The 17520-nt window shown below is 51.5% G+C and overlaps 1 long non-coding RNA gene across 1 annotated transcript in view; it reads right to left on the reverse strand.

Annotated features, from left to right (window-relative positions):
- Nucleotides 1–14344, reverse strand: part of LOC142071824 (uncharacterized) — a 57477-nt gene extending 43133 nt beyond the window's left edge. The window contains exon 1 of the long non-coding RNA XR_012667999.1: nt 13586–14344. This is a non-coding gene — a long non-coding RNA (uncharacterized LOC142071824). The remainder of the gene's footprint in view (nt 1–13585) is intronic.
- Between the last annotated feature and the right edge of the window lie 3176 nt (nt 14345–17520).

Here is a 17520-nt window from a genome sequence, read left to right on the forward strand (position 1 = left end):
GCCTGTTCAGGAAGCTGCAAGCCGGGACTTTTTTCCCAGACCACCGTAGGGGAAGTCAAAATGCCCATTGTGATCCTTGGAGATCCCACTTACCCTTTAATGCCGGAGCTCATGAAATCCTACACAGGAAGCCTTGACAGCAGCAAGGAGTGGTTCAACAACAGTCTGAGCTGGTGCAGAATGCCTGTGGAGTGTGTATTTGGATATTTAAAGGGCCGCTGGTGCTCTCTGTATGGGAAGCTGGACCTGGCCGATGACAGCATCCCCACTGTTATATCCGCGTGCTGTACCCTCCATAACATTTGTGAAGGGAAGGGTGAACAATTCACTCAGGCATGGAACTCGGAGGTTCAACACCTGGAGGCTGAATGTGAACAGCCAGAGAGCAGGGCTATTAGAGGGGTCTAGCGCAGAGCTGCAAGGATTAGGGATGCTTTGAGGGAGCAATTTGAGGCTGAAAGCCACCAGTAATGTCTGGTGCCCTGCACGGGAGTGAAGTGCAGTGGTTCCAATGTTAGTAGGAATCTGTGTTTGCTGTGCTGACTTGCAGTGCCTGTTTCTTTCCTGGGCTAAGGTGTCTTTTACTTTATGCAATAATAAAGAATGTTTTCAAAGCCAAAAAATCCATTTATTGAAAAGAAAATTCATTTATTGAAAAGAAACACAACTGCTTGGGAAACAGAAAGGGCAAGGGAGTGGGGTGGGGAACAGTACAATCACAGATTTGCGTATGTCCTGTCTGGAGTACTGTGCAACGAGTGCTGCACTTCAGGATGGCTATACTGCATGGTGATGGGATGTTGAGTGCAGAGGGTCAGGGTCATAGTTTGCAGGGCTGGGTGGTGAAGCTACAGGTGTTGGAGGCAGCTGGTGGTGGTAAGAACCCAGATGTTGGGGAAAGTGGGTTGGAGGTGACATGGGGCCACAAGGGAAAGGGTTTGGGACAAGGGCTGCAGGAGGGGGGTCAGGCACGGTAGTGTTCCGCCTGCATGGCTACGAGCACCTGGATCTAGTCCGCTTGGCGCTCTGTTATGCTCATCAGTCGATCCGTGCTTTGCTGCCGGAGCACCGCGCTTTTGTGCCGGTGCTCCTCATTCTGCTGGTGGATCCTCCATTCACTGTCCCGCCACTCCTGCACTTTTTGATTTTCATTACTGGAATGCTGCATTACTTCATGCAACATGTCTTCCTTGCTTCCACATGGCCTCTTTCTGATTCTTTGGAGTCTTTCAACCGGTGATAAAATGGATGGCTGAGATAGCTGAGATAGATGGCTGATGACAAAGCCCTGGCTGGGATGATTTAATTGGGGATCGGTCCTGCTTTGAGCAGGGGGTTGGACTAGATGACCTCCTGAGGTCCCTTCCAACCCTGATATTCTATGATTCTATGATCTCAAGGTTGCATCTGTAAAGGCAAAATGCAACACCTAACAGAGGCAGCATTGTTCACACCAGACAGAGCAATGATTTCTCCATACTTAAGGGCAAGCACAGTCTACACAATTGCATAATTTGCCCGTCCCAAAGCGAGCGCACTTAACCCACAGGAGCCCCAAAATGGTGAGTAAGCACAGGGTCAAGCGTGACTGATTGTTTCACTGCTGTACTGTCCTCTGGGTTTCTGTGCCTTGGGGAGAGCCAACAGCGGCAGGGGGCCCCTATACTGAACACTGTCCCCACATTTTCCACAGGAGTTCATCCCGGAAGATATCTCGCTGCTGAGGGTGACCTGGGAAGCAAGGGAGAGTCTTCTACTGCAATGCAGATTCCGCCCTGGCCCATATGCAGCTTGCCTGTGTGCAGCAATGGTCCTCCCGCCCCTCACGGCACATTTAGCCTTAGTGGGACAAGGACCACAGTGGCTCTCCTGAGAAACCTGTGCAAGCGCATTGCCCAACTTCTGCATGAGACCTTTGAAGAGACCACTGAGGCCGATTACCATGATGTGAGAGAGCACATCAACACCCTATTCCGCATCTAGGCATGCATGCATCCCTAACCTTCCTCGCCCCAAGAGCCCGCACCGAATAACTTCCTTCCCAAAATAAAAGCCGCTTACCGAGAACCTCCTCTGGTGTTTGTCCTTCCCCAAGCACCGGCCACCGCGATTGGCTACCTTCCTCCTGGCTTGAGAGCAGCTCCTGGCTGCATGCATCTAGGGATTCCAGGGTGTCTTCCTCTGCCTCAGCACCCTCGCTCCCGCTTTGCTCGTCCTCCTCCCGCCTTGTTGAACTGGGCTCTGAAGTGTCCATGGTGATACACAGAGTGGAGGTGGGGTCGGCCCCAAGTATCACATCCAGCTCTTTGTAGAAACAGCAGGTTGCGGGGGCAGCACCGGAGTGGCTGTTTGCCTCGCGGGCTTTGCGGTGGGCATTCCGCAGCTCCTTCACTTTAACCCTGCACTGCAGTGCATCCCGGTCATGGCCCCTTTCCATCATGCCCCTTGATATCTGCCCAAAGGTATCATAATTCCTACGGCTGGAGGGCAGCTGGGACTGGACAGCTTCCTCCCCCCAAACACTGGTGAGGTCCAGCACCTCGCCATTGCTCCATACTGGGGATCGCCTGGCGTGTGGAGGCATGGTCAGCTGGAAAGATTCGCTGAGAGCACTCCACGCCTGGCTGAGCAAACAGGAAGGGGAATTTCAAAATTCCCAGGGAATTTAAAGGGCGGGTCTGAGGGTTGGTCACCTGAGGGCAGGGCAGTAGAGTTCAAAGTGACGACCAGAGTGGCTAGCACAGGCGTTGTGGGACACTTCTGGAGGCCGATCAGAGCGCACTATAGGACCAGGGCGTCCACACTGGCGACTCGGCACTCCAGCGGGGGCGCAGCGAGCGTTATTCCACTCGCCGAGGTGGAGTACCAGGAGCGCTGTAGCCGCGGAGTCAGAGCGCTCTACGTGCCTTGCCAGTGTGGACGGGGAGTGAGCTAGTCGCCTGGGGCTCCTTTAATGCGCTGTAACTCGCAAGTGTAGCCAAGCCCTTAGTAAAGCATTTGGTCAGCTTCTTGAGAGAGGAATGTGCAAATTAAGAAACACTTCACTGACAATGGATCTTGGAAGACTCCAGTCCACATAAGAAGTCCTCCTGGGGACATTCAAGATAGCATGCAGGCAGTGGCTGCCACCTGTAAAGAACAAAGTCATGCATGGACATGTGACTTGCCCATGTGTATTGACCTGGGTCTGGGGCTTGGTCCTCTGGGATTGAGAGAACCTCTTTTCTTTTACTGGGGTATTGGTTTTCATAACCATTCGTCCCCATAATGAGTGGCACTGGAAGTGATACTGGGAAACTGGAGTGTCTAAGGGAATTGCTTGTGGGACTTGTGGTTGGCCAGTGGGTTAAAACTGAAGTCTTCTCTGTTTGGATGCTTTGGTTTGCCTTGGTGTGCATAGAAACCCCAGCCTTGGGCTGTAACTGCCCTGCTTTAAGCAATTTGTCCTGAATTGGCACTATTAGTTGGGTCCCACCAGAACCAGCATCATTACAGGGGGATTGTTTCAGTTTTCTGGAGGGGGAGAGAGGAAGAGAATGTTTTTTCCTTTTAAAAACATTTTGTTTTCAAAACTTAAAATTGATTCAGAAGCATTTCTCCATTTTTGGAGGGCTGTTTTTAAAGTTCTCAAGGTTTCATGAAACTGCAGATTTCCCTGCCTCATCATTTCACGCTATTCTCACTAATCATTGAGTGACCAGAAACAGGAAGCCCAAAATGCCACCCTTGCAGGGTCTCTTTTCAGAGGAGAGTCACATTTTCAGTGAGATTCACCAGTGTGGAAAGACCCAATATGAGGACTAGGCACCATTTAACTCCCAGTGAGCCCAATTTTAAAGGTTTAAGAGGGACTTAGGTGGTACTCAGGCCTTCTACAAGCCTGCCCAGGGGTACATTTCACCCTGAAGAGGCTACATTGACTACATGCTATACAGAATTCAGGCTCTATGCCTGATTTCCTGCTGTTGACAGATTTTGTGAAAAGACACCTGTCACTGTTACAAATTAAAACATTCTTTAGCATTATTGGGTTGAGAATCTGGGTAGTCTTTCTCCATACAAAATTCATGGTAAATAATTAAATAAGATGATTTACTGAATGTGAAACACACACAACACTGCTAAGAGAGTTTCATTTGGAAGCCCATTATAGATTCTTTGAAAGACTTAGCCCAATACCTTTAAAGTAATGCATAGAGATTTATGGTGTAATTCTGAGCCACTAAGTCAAAGGCAAAGCTTCCTTTGACTGCGGTAGGCGTGTGACTAGACTTTCAGTCAGTGACCCTCTTGGCAATCAAGAGTGCTGTTCCTGAAACCTCCGAGAACTCTTTGCAAATGTAGAGGCTGATGTATACCCTCTAAACACCAGTAGCCAAAAATATAGTTGTATGAACACCTTCCTCACTCAAGGTTTTGGGTCCTTTGATGATAATGATACATCTGTTGCAAGGGAAACCTGACCTGTTAGGGACGAGGGACTTATTTTTGCAGCGGTGGGATTAGTGTTCAAAACGTAGTGTGCTTGTTCAAACTAGAATCATAGAATCATAGAATATCAGGGTTGGAAGGGACCCAAGAAGGTCATCTAGTCCAACCCCCTGCTCGAAGCAGGACCAATTCCCAGTTAAATCATCCCAGCCAGGGCTTTGTCAAGCCTGACCTTAAAAACCTCTAAGGAAGGAGATTCTACCACCTCCCTAGGTAACGCATTCCAGTGTTTCACCACCCTCATAGTGAAAAAGTTTTTCCTAATATCCAATCTAAACCTCCCCCACTGCAACTTGAGACCATTACTCCTCGTTCTGTCATCTGCTACCATTGAGAACAGTCTAGAGCCATCCTCTTTGGAACCCCCTTTCAGGTAGTTGAAAGCAGCTATCAAATCCCCCCTCATTCTTCTCTTCTGCAGGCTAAACAATCCCAGCTCCCTCAGCCTCTCCTCATAAGTCATGTGTTCTAGACCCCTAATCATTTTTGTTGCCCTTTGCTGGACTCTCTCCAATTTTTCCACATCCTTCTTGTAGTGTGGAGCCCAAAACTGGACACAGTACTCCAGATGAGGCCTCACCAATGTCGAATAGAGGGGAACGATCACGTCCCTCGATCTGCTCGCTATGCCCCTACTTATACATCCCAAAATGCCATTGGCCTTCTTGGCAACAAGGGCACACTGCTGACTCATATCCAGCTTCTCATCCACTGTCACCCCTGGGTCCTTTTCCGCAGAACTGCTGCCTAGCCATTCGGTCCCTAGTCTGTAGCTGTGCATTGGGTTCTTCCGTCCTAAGTGCAGGACCCTGCACTTATCCTTATTGAACCTCATCAGATTTCTTTTGGCCCAATCCTCCAATTTGTCTAGGTCCTTCTGTATCCTATCCCTCCCCTCCAGCGTATCTACCACTCCTCCCAGTTTAGTATCATCCGCAAATTTGCTGAGAATGCAAACTCCAAACCACTGGAGATTCACCCATCATGTGCTACTCTTGAGAAGAGGCTGCCAGGAGTCCAAATTGTATGGTGACAGAGTCTAAGGAGGAGATTCTTCAGTTGTGACCTTAGCAATGGTTTGAACTCAGCTCTGCAGAGATAAAAGGGTGAGCACGTGAGCCCATGGCATCATGGCCTTAGCTCCGACTCTTCTGAGTCTAAATGATGATAGAAATAATGGTGTTCAAAAATATCATTGTGCTGGCCTGGTCATTTATGGTCATAGATGGGTGGGTTTATCCAGCCAAACTTGAATCCATTGTACTAAGGACTTCACTGGATGGTTCACATGAGCCATGTATATTTTAAGAATAACAGGCTTTGACTGTACCAAATCCTTGGGAAATGTTTTACAACTCTGTAAGGCTAATCTCAACTGCAGATGTTAGCAGGGTTCCAGTCTGCTTGTTTGTCACACACATTTTCACCCTCCTTCTCCCTGATTCCCCAGAGGCGCCTCTGTGGGTCAGCACCCGAACACATGATTTGCAGATGGCCAGAGTGCTGCAAACTATGTTCTTCAAACATGTCACAGGGGTGGTTCCTGCTGCCTTGTTTTCTAGTCTGGTCACACCATTTGTCATGATGATGGATAAATGTCAGGTAATTTCCTATGGCTGTGCTGATCACAGCTCATCTCCTGGATGGCTTTGGTCATGTCATTTTCTGTTTGCATTACAGCTGATGTCAGAGCAGTAAGTTATCGCTCCATAAAATTCCAGATAGGCTCTTAACATGCAAACTAAAATGTAACGTCCCCATTCTCCTTTTCCCTACTGTCAGCTTGACAAGCTGACACAGCCTCTCCTCACCCTGCACCCTCTCACATTCCTGCCTTGGCTCAGTCCAGGATGGATCAGCCTCCATCACCAACTTGGTCCTTCAAACTTGTTCCTTTGTGCTCTTTCCCAAACTGCCCCTCACACTCAGGAGCCAGTCCCCATAAACATCCACAAAGCAAATTCCTTCTCAGCCTTCACACTCTTCTCTGCCAAGAAGCCTCCAAAACCCTTATCACGGACCAGGCCAGGGAATCATAGAATATCAGGGTTGGAAGGGACCTCAGGAGGTCATCGAGTCCAACCCCCTGCTCAAAGCAGGACCTATCCCCAAATTTTTCCCCAGATCCCTAAATGGCCCCCTCAAGGATTAAACTCACAACCCTGGGTTTAACAGGCCAATACTCAAACCACTGAGCTATCCCTCCCCCCAAGGGCAAACTATGGCCCACAGGCCAGATCCGGCCTGTAAGGGCTTTCAATCCGACCTGCAGGAAAGCTCCATGCCTGCCCTGACCCCGTGCCGCTCCCGGAAGCACCACATCTCTGCGACCCCTGCCCCACCCCACCCCATCCTCAGGAGCCACTGCCAGATATGCTTGCCATTTCCAACAGTAGCGCGGGGCCAGGGCAGGCAGGGAGCCTGCCTTAGCCCTGCTGCACGCCACTACCACCCTGGAGCTGCTCGAGGTAAGCGGCACTGAGCTGGAGCCTGCATCCTGAACCTCTCCTGCACCCCATCCCCCTGCCCTGAGCCCCCTGCCACACCCCGTCTGCACCCCAATCCCCTGCCCTGAGCCCCCTCCCACACTCTGCACTCCCTCCCGCACCCCAACCTCCTACCCCAGCCCTACTGTATACAATTTCCCAACCCAGATGTGGACCTCGGGCCAAAAAGTTTGCCCACCCCTGAGCTAGACCAATGTTTCTCAGATGCGGCCAGCATGGCCGCACGCAGCCACCAGGGGCTTTTCATGTGGATACAACAGCCTCCTGGGCGGTCATGGGGGGGGGGGGGGGGGAAGGATCGGCCCCTCCCACTCCCTCCCTGTTGCTCCTGGATGTGCAGTGCCCTGCACTGCCTCTGGAGCGAGGTGGAGCACAGCGCTGCAGGAGCAAGGCGCATTCTTGACCCACCTTGCGGGGAGGGGGTTTGGGCAGCAGGCTCCAGCGGTGGGACTTCAGGAGCCTGGCAGTGCGGCCCCAGGCTCCAACCATGGGGCAGTGGGTACTGACCCTCCCGTCCAGCTCTGGCCATGTGGCCTTGGCCTCCAGCTGCTGGGCTTCAGCCTCCAGCCCCAGGTTCCAGCTGAGTGGCAGCAGGTGCTGACTCCTGGCTCCAGTCCTGGGCTCTGACTACGCAGTGGCAGGTGCTGGCCACAGGCGCCGACCCCCCAGCCCAGCCGCATGGCAGCGGGCTCCAAGCATGGGGCTTTGGCTGCCAACCCGCCTCTGGCTGCAGGGCAGCAGGTGCTGACCCCCGGCTCTCGCTGTGGAGCTTCAGTCGGCCTCCAGTTACAGCCGTGTGGTGGTGGGAGCTGGCCATAGGCTCCAGCCGAGCGGCCCCAGCCCCGGCGCTGATCCCCTGTCCCAGCTGCATGGCAGCAGGTGCTGACCCACAGCTCTATTCCCGGGCTCCGGCCGCACAGTGGCAGGAGCTGGCCCCAGGTGCACTGCCAACGTCTGGCCTTGGCCGTGCAGCAGCGAGTGCTGGCTCCAGCCACGCAGCCCTGGCTCCAGCACCCGGCTCCGAGTTCTGCCATAGGGTGACAGGCACTGGCCCCGGGCGCTGACCCACAGCTCTGGCTGCACGGCAGCAAGCTCTGACCATGAAGTTCCTGTTCCCAGCTCCAGGTTCTGGCTACGGGCAGCAGACACCAGGCCCTGGCTGTGGCAATGCGATAGAGGGACTCATCACCCGTCCCCATCACCCCGGCCCCTGCTGCCTCCCACAGCCCTGTATCCATCTCCCTCCCCCCCACACACATCGCCCCTGGATCCCGCTGCCTCCCCCGGCCCCTGCTGCCTCCCCCAGCCCCTGCTGCCTCCCACAGCCCTGTATCCATCTCCCTCCCCCACACACACATCGCCCCTGGATCCCGCTGCCTCCCCCGGCCCCTGCTGCCTCCCCCGGCCCCTGCTGCCTCCCACAGCCCTCTATCCATCTCCCTCCCCCACACACACATCGCCCCTGGATCCCGCTGCCTCCCCCGGCCCCGCATCCATCTCACCATCGCCTCTGGCCCCTGCTGCCCCCCTTTTGCCCCCTCCATCCAGGGCTTAATGGGTCTTGGGGCTTGCTGTGAAAAGTGATACTTGTATGTTTGTTAATATCATGTATCACTTTTCATAGCCTCCCAGGTAGCTAAAGTGTGCTGTGATATTAACAAATATACAAATTAGGGTGGTCAATTAATCACAGGTAACTCATGTGATTAACTAAAAACAATTAACTGCAATTAATCGCAGTTTTAATCTCATTGTGTAAACAATAGAGTACCAATTGAAATTTATTAAATATTTTGGGTGTTTTTCTACATTTTCATATATCTTGTATTCTGTGTTGTAATTTAAATCAAAGTGTATATTATTTTTTATTACAAATATTCGCACTGTAAAATAAACAAAAGAAATAGTATTTTTCAATTCACCACATAGTACTGAAGTGCAATCTTTTTGTCATGAAAGTGCAATCTACAAATGTAGATTTTTTTTTAAACTTCAGAGGCTACAAGTCCACTCAGTCCTACTTCTTGTTCAGCCAATCGCTAAGCCAAACAAGTTTGTTTACATAGATGGGAGATAATGTTGCCCTCTTCTTATTTACGATGTCACCAGAAAGTGAGAACAGGCATTTGCATGGCACTTTTGTAGAAAGGGGGTGAAGGAGCTTGGGGGGATATTTTGGGGAAACAGGAACTCCAAGTGGTCCTTTTCCTGAATCTTTGGCTAAATCATTTGGTGGTGGCAGCAATACCATCCAAGGACAAGGAAGGTTTTGTGCCTTGGGGAAGTTTTTAACTTACGCTGGTAGAAATATGCTTAAGGAGTCTTTCATGCAGGTCCCCACATCTGTACCCTAGAGTTCAGAGTGGGGAGGGAACCCTGACAATGCTTGTTAAAAAAATAATTTGTTAATTAAATTTGTGACTGAACTCTTTGGGGGAGAATTGTATGTCTCCTGCTCTGTTTTACCCACATTCTGCCATATATTTCATGTTATAGCAGTCTCAGATGATGACCCAGCACATGTTGTTCATTTTAAGAACACTTTCACTGCAGATTTCACAAAATGCAAAGAAGATACAATGTGAGATTTCTAAAGATAGCTACAGCACTCGACCCAAGGTTTAGGAATCTGAAGTGCCTTCCAAAATCTGAGAGGGATGAGGTGTGGAGCATGCTTTCAGAAGTCTTAAAAGAGCAACACTCTGATGCAGAAACTACAGAACCCGAACCACCAAAAAAGAAAATCAACTTTCTGCTGGTGGCATCTGACTCAGGTAATGAAAATGAACATGCCTCGATCTGCACTGCTTTGGATCATTATGGAGAAGAACCCGTCATCAACATGGATGCATGTCCTCTGGAATGGTGGTTGAAGCATGAAGGGACATATGAATCTTTACTGCATCTGGCTGGCATGTAAATATCCTCCGACGCCGGCTACAACAGTGCCATGCGATTGCCAATTCCAGGTAAATAAGAAGAGGGCAGCATTATCTCCTGCAAATGTAAACAAACTTGTTTGTCTGATCAATTGGCTGAACAAGAAGTAGGACTGGGTGGACTTGCAGGCTCTAAAATTTTATATTGTTTTATTTTTGAATGCAGATTTTTTGTACATAATTCTACATTTGTAAGTTCAACAATACGCTTTGTATTCTGCATTGTAACAGAAATCAATATATTTGAAAATGTAGAAAACATCCAAAAATATTTAAATAAACAGTATTCTATTATTGTTTAACAGTGCAATTAATCAAAATTAATTTTTTTAATCGCTTGACAGCCCTAATACAAATATCACTTTTCACAGCAAGCCCCAGGACACAGCAAGCCCTGGAGGGTGGGGGGCTGGGGGGAGTAAAAGTGGGGGGCAGCATTATTTTTACTATTGAGTCTGCAAAAACCCTACAAATATAAATTACACAGATTTGGATGTGTATCTGTGCTTTTTTTATTGTTTTTCCTGAATTTAATTAAGTATTTTAGGGAAAAAATGTCAGAGCATCCACCAGTGTGAGTTGGTAGCCGCGCTCGAAGGCCACCAAAACATTTGTGGTGAGAACCCCCGAGCAAGACGGCTCTTGTGCTAAGACCACTGCCTGTCATGCTGACGACTACTGTCATGGTCCAGTTGTCACGGCCATGGGCATGGCAAATATTGTCGGTGTTTCCGTGTGCTCCCCCATCTGCCTCTCTGGATCCAGTTGTTGGCTCTTGTCTTAGAGTGAAGGCTCTGTAGGGCAGGGACGGTCTTTGTGTTCTGTGCTTGTGCAGCACCAAGCAGAGGGGGACCTTGGCCTTTGACTGGAACTCCTAGGCTCTATGGCAATACAGATAATACCTAACAAGCCAATGTTTAAATTCTGGGTTGCTTGGTGTGCAGGGTGCTGCACAGCCATTAGCTGACCATTCCCCACACGCAGGGCAGCTGAGTTGCGATGCTTGGCCTCAGTTATGGATAGGGACTCAGGCTCTGAGGTGTTAAAAATTTGCCCAGGGTCACAGAGGAGTTTGGTTGTAGAGCAAAGAACTCGGCGTTTAAGGCTCTTAGCCCCACCAGCTGACACTGCATCATCTGGGCAGGCACCATGCACACGCCCAGGGGCGGTGAGTTGTATGGGCCCATGGTGCCCGGGTTTCAGCAATATTCAAGGCCCAGGGGCCCCGTTCCACCAATATTTGGGGCCGGTTCTCCCCTCTGGCCCCTGCCTGCCGCCCCCGCCCCACCTCCCCCTAGTGTCCCCCATCACTTGCTGCCCGCGCGCACCTCCCCGGGGCCCCAGAGCAGAGCGTCCCTGCCTCTCCCCTGCAGCTCCACGCTGCCTCTCTGCATCAACTGCCGCCGCAGGGTCCTAGCACCCTGCATCCACTACTGCCAGGGCAGACTGACCCTGAGCCTGCCCTTCCCCCTCAGACCCTTTCATTTTCCAGTGGGACCCTCCACCAGCACAGGGGACCCCCTCCCACCCCTGCCCACAGTCACTGCTACTGCCCCACGCTGGACAAGGGGCAGCCGCACCCCTACTAAGGCTACAGTGAGGGGCAGCAGCAGGGGAGGAGGTGCACATGTAATGGCAGCCCCTGCACGGCACCCACTGCAGGGGAGGTGAGGGGGCTTCCTGGACCTGAGAGGGGGTCCTAGGAGCACATGCAGTGACAGTGGTGCCAGGTGAGTGTGGTGCAGGGGGGGAAGTTGTGACGGATTTTTGTTACCAATCTGTTGCCACGTCAGGTGATCATGTTTTTTTCATGGAACTGTCCCTTTCCATGGGCACAGGCTTTGTTTCACTACCAATTCAGGAAGGAGGGTGGGCTCCTTAACTAGCCCCCGCCCCTCCTGGTTCCTTTCCTTTCATAATCACCCATGGGGTGCTCTCCTCGTAGTTGGGGGTGCTGTACATACAACCTTCTCCCCCTTCACCCGCTGGACCTCTCCTCGGTCTGAATGAGGGCCGCTATAGGGGTGCAACAAGGTTCGGCCCAAAATTGAGGATCCTCACAAGGAGAGCTCAAAGCCCTCACAAGGGTCACCCGATTCATCCCCTGTGAGGCTCACCACCTGGACCGAACGCACAGCCAATTGACATTTTAACTATTTAATTTCCTTTTTATGGCAGGCACACTGCCGTTGCGGCGTATGCTGAACATGAATGGTCAAATTGTTGACAAGTGGACCAGTACTTGCTTAGCCAGTGCTTCCAGGTGGGTGCGTTTCACCTTTTCCGCCTGGAAGTCCTGAGTCAAGGCTTGCAACTTGCGGGCATAGGCCTGGGGTTGCCGCCTGGTTAGTGATCTGCGCTTTTAGTTGCTCAATTTCCCCCCGCAGCTGTCGGGTACACACCTCTTCCCTCTTCCCAACTCCTCTTTCTGTCCCGGCAACATTTGATACCACATGGCGGCTGCAGTTCAAATTAATCCCACAGCTGCCCCTAGGTTTTTGCCCTTCTGCTCTTTATACTTGGTATACAGGTCTAACAAATCCTTTCAAGAATGCACACTGCTCTGAAGCTCCATCACGGAACCCCAGGGATTGTATCCCACCTTGGCGAGAGCCCTCTTCAGCCAGGAGAGGTCTTCACCCCCATTTGAAAGAGACAGCAGGGTCCCGTCCCTCTTTGCTGCCTCCCCCATGGCTCGGGCATCAGGTCCACCTGCCTCCCGTGAAGCCACCTGACCAGGCAGCCGGACTACCATGTACATCTGGCACACTGTACATCTGGCCTTGAACCCATCGTTGATGCCATCACTCACAAAGGCAGGACTCCTGAGTTCACAGCTATACTCTTCTATTTCCTGAACATGTTGTCACAATCCGTTAGTACAACTTTTAACATCATTTAATCACTTGAAATTTTACGTTGCTTACACCTGCTCTGGGGCTAACAATGCTCTCCCTTCCCAGGCCGGAGGGAGAGATGCTAAGCCTCCCTCCGTATTACTCAGTCCAATATCACCGAGGGTCCATACACCAAAACCCTTCCCGGGCAGAGCGAGACACCTTCTCTTCTCCTCTTATGCCCAGTCCTACTATGATTGGGGGTGTATGCATCAAAGATTATATGCGTGGAGTGAGATTCCCTGAGTCCTCCGCACCTCATACCCCAGGCTGCTACAACTGGGGGGTATACCCAACTGCACCCTATCCCCGCTAACCGGGGTGGAGAGAGGAATGCTAAACCTCTCTCCAGTTCTCAGACCTGCTACAGCTGAGAGTGGGCACACCTTTAATTATAAAATCCTTAACTCTGCTGGACAACTGTAAAACCAACAGTGCTGGACAGAGCAAACATGAAATACCAAGGGCAGAACAGTTGGTGCGCTCCGCAGGGCTCCCCCACTCCACAATTCTCCACCAAAACTGTGACAGATTTCTGTTACCAATCTGCCACTGTGTCAGGTGATCAGGCTGACGTCACAGGATCGTTGGCGGGGGGGGGGGGGGGGGAGATGACAAAACACACCAAGTGTCTAAATTTTAAAGCTTTATTAATAAAATAACAGCAGAGAGTGCTGGGAATGCTCCCATGTCACTCAGGGGAAGAAAGAAAGCATTAACACCCCAAGCCCTAACCCACTTTCATACTCACACACGCACTACCCAAGACTGGCCAGGCTTGGGTGTAATGTCAGAAGAAGCAGGGCGGGGGGGAAGGGTGGACGGGAGTGATGTCCTGGGCCCAGGTCGTCCAAGGATCCGCTGCTGATCTCCAAATTGCTCCAGCTCTCAGGAGGGTTTTAAGTCCTGGGCTCCTTGGGGGGTGGTGTTCTGTTCAGGGACCTCTGCTCCTGGTGCTCTTTGTGCCAGTCCAAACCGGCTTGCTGTGACCTCCTCGGTTTCCCAAAACACCCCGGCTCTGGAGACTTTGTTTTCCCTTCTATTGGCCTTCGCTGTCACCGTCTCATTTGCTCTCACTGTTCTTGCTGCTATCTCTGCAGCTCTGCTCAACTTAGTTCTCCTCTTCTCATGGCTGGGTAGCTGCTGATTTCTCATCGAGCCCATGACCTTGGGCCAGGGCCAACATCTTATCTTCACACGGAGCTAGCTGAAGTGTTGAGTTAACCCGTTCTCTGTTCTTCTTCTTTCTCTCCCCCCTGGCCTCTCGTATTCTGCAAAGGAAACTTCCACTCTCCACTCACACACCTTTGGCCTCCCCAAAATGCTTTGCGATGCTTGCAACAGTGTTAGCCATATACAGTGCTAATCTGCCTTCCCCAGGAACTCCCCTGAGGGAGGGGGCTGTCAGGTTGTGACAAAGTGGCGGGGGGCCCTCACCCGGAGCTCGCTGCTGCCTGCGGGGAGAGGGCTGGGGGGAATCCTCCTCTCTGGGCCTTGTCCCAGGGCAGCCTGTCTGCACCCCAAACTCCTCATGCCCAGCCCTGTCCCACCCCAGAGCCCACACCCCCAGCCAGAGCCCTCACCCCCACATCCCAACCTTCTGCCCTAGCCCTGAGCCCCTTCCAATACCCCTAAGCCCTCATCCACAGCCCTCACCCCTGCACCCCAGCCCTCTTCCTGAGCCCCTCCCACACCCCAAACCCCTCATCACCAGCCCCACCCCAGAGCCCTCACATTTTTCCATTTTAAAAAATATACAGTAACTCCTTGCTTAGTAGTTCTGTTCCTGAAAAATGCTACTTTAAGTGAAACAATGTTAATCAAATCCAATTTCCCCATAATAATGAATGTAAATAGGGGGGTTAGGTTCCAGGGAATTTTTTTTTGCCAGACAAAAGACTATATTTTATATATACACACAGTATAAGTTTTGAACAAACAATTTAATACTGTATGCAGCAATGATGATTATGAAGCTTGGTGGAGGTGGTGGAGTCAGAGGTGGGATATATCCCAGGGAATGCCTTGCTGCTAAATGATGAACTAGCACTTGTCTGAGCCCTCAAGGGTTAACACATTGTTGTTAATGGAGCCTCAGACTCTACAAGGCAGCACGAATGGAGCGGGGGGAGCTGCGGGGTGGGGGGGGGGGCGGGAAACACAGCATGGAAGAGAGAGACAGAGTCACAGCATGGCAGACTTTGGGACTGCAGCTGCTGCCAGCAAGCTCCCTCCATTCTGAGCCCTGTCATGTCCCGCCCTGCTCTGTGGAGATGGGCTGTGGCTGCTGGGGAGAGACCCCCTGCTCCTTCCCAGCTTCACTTCTGTGGCTGCTTTGGCAGGGGAGAGACACCCCTCCTTTCCAGCCCGAGCTCAGGGGCTGCTGTGGTGGGGGAAAGAGGGAGAGACACTTCCCCCCCCCCCACCCCGCCCCGCCTCCTTCCCAGTCCAAGCTTGGGGGCTGCTACAGTGGGAGAGAGGGCACATCCATCGCATTAGAAAGGTAAGACTACTGATATTAAAATGAGTTGTGTTTTATATGTAGAACAAAATAAGTTAATAATTAAGGTTTTTTAATATGTAAGCAGTGTCAGGATGAGCTCCACCCTGACATCTGGTGGTGAGGTGTGGCAAGTTGTGGAAAAGAACTTCAGGGGCTGATCTCATTTGCATAGGCACACCCACCCCGCCTAGAATGAGGCCATAGCTGCCCAAATGGTCACTTTGGCTGCTGTGGGATCCCCAGTGTCTCTGTTATTGGGGCAGGAAGAATAAATTGTTATTACCCTGATTATGGGAACTGTGCTTGGAACTGTACTTGGCCTTTTGTTATGATGGAGGGACTCACCATCAACTAAGCAGCACTCGCTAGGCAAGGGTCATGGGTTCCAAAACTCTATGAATAGGGAGAGGCTGGGGGCAAGTACTAATACTTGGTGGCATGGGCCCTTTGGTGAGGGCCTTACATGCTAATTACATTTCCTCCTCTCTCCACTGTGGAATATCAGAGCTAATTTTGATTCTATTAGGAGTCTAGTTACAGGCTGCTGAGCTCACTTTGGGCTAATAGTGTACCAGCACTAAGGCTCCCCTACTACAAGCTGAATTCACCAAAGATCTGAACTGACTAAGAGCTGAAATCACTGAGCTTTGTATTAAATAGGGGGGGAGCCTGAAGATATATTGTGGAGCAGTTTGCGGGATGGCTGGAGTGCCTTGTGGACAGGCTGGTGGAGCAGTTCATAGGACGGTGGGAGCTGCTTCTGGGACGTGGAGCGAAGCAGTTCATAGGACAGCGGGAGTGCTTGTGGGCCTCAGAGCCGAGCGAAGCAGTTCGTGGGGCGGCTGGCGGAGCAGAGCGAAGGCCTATGGAGCTGTGGGGTGGTCAGCTTCAGATCTTGTAAGGTGACCCTTACACCTCTCTCTCTCCCCCCAACCCCATCTCCACCCAGGTTGGGAGGTAAAGCTCTACAGATAAACTTTCGAACTCTGGGGCTGCCCTGACCAGGGACAGAGACTTTTGGGTCACTGGACTTTTGGGACTTTGGGTGATTTGGGGTTGCTGGATTTAAGAACCAAAGGGAAAGGGCATGCCCCAATTTGCTTGGGGTGGGTTTTTTGCTCATGGGTTGTGTTATGAAACCTGTTGGTGGTGTTTCCCCGACATAATACCACATTGTTTCTCTCTCTCTTATTAAAAGGCTTTGTGCTACACTCAGACTATGTACTTGCAAGAGGGGAAGTATTGCCTCTTGGAGGCGCCCAGCGGGGGTGGTATATATTTGTCCCAGGTCACGGGGTGGGAGCTTGAGCCGGTTTGCATTATGTTATTGGAATGGATCCCCTAGATATTGAACCCGGACCTTGTTGCTGCCAACTCTGACCGGCAGAAGGGTTACAAATATATGGCACTCTTATCCAAACCACTTTACAATAGTTAGCTAACAGTACAAACAACATCTGGAAAGATCATTAAGTGGTCTGCCGAGACCCTCAGCAATTTTCAAGTGGTCCGTGGGGAAAAAAGTTTGAAAGCCACTGCTCTAATTGATCAGCAACATAACAAAAAACATTAACCTGGATGATTTTAAGAGAGGAGTTATTGTATGTTGGCTTACAAGGCAGCAGGACTTGGATCTGTTCTGGGCACCACCAAAAATTATACAAACCTACCGCCCCTGTACATACATGTAACAGCTACTGGGCCGAACTAGGGCAGAGCGAGTGGGGAAACTGCCTGCGGCACAAAGCCAGCAGGGATGGAAAAATGGCCCAATGCAGGACTGGGCCCAGTGGCATCAGCCTCCCCCACAGGATTGGGCCAGCAACATTGGCCAGAGCTCAGGGTGCTCAGTGCCACTCCTTCCCTGCAGGATTGAGCCCAGTGGCATCAGCCAGAGCAGAGGGTGCTCAGCCTCCCCCGAAGGGTGGGGACCAGCAGTGTCTCCTCCCCCCCACACACACATCCAGTGACTCCAGCCAGAGCAGGCTTTCCCTGCAGTGCTAGGACAATGGCAGGCAGGGTGCTGAGTGCTGCCAGCTGCCTGTCTGTGGTCCCATGTGGAGACGTGTGTCAGACGTGTCCCCTGCTGTTGTCTTCCTCCGCCCTGGCATCCTGTCCATGGTGCAAGGGGGTTGCTCTCTTCTCAGGGCCTTGGTTTTCACCCTGCCAGCAGCAGCTGCCTG

The sequence above is a fragment of the Caretta caretta genome, chromosome 4 (genome assembly GCF_965140235.1).
Source record: "Caretta caretta isolate rCarCar2 chromosome 4, rCarCar1.hap1, whole genome shotgun sequence".
In the NCBI taxonomy this organism is placed as follows: Eukaryota; Metazoa; Chordata; order Testudines; family Cheloniidae; genus Caretta; species Caretta caretta.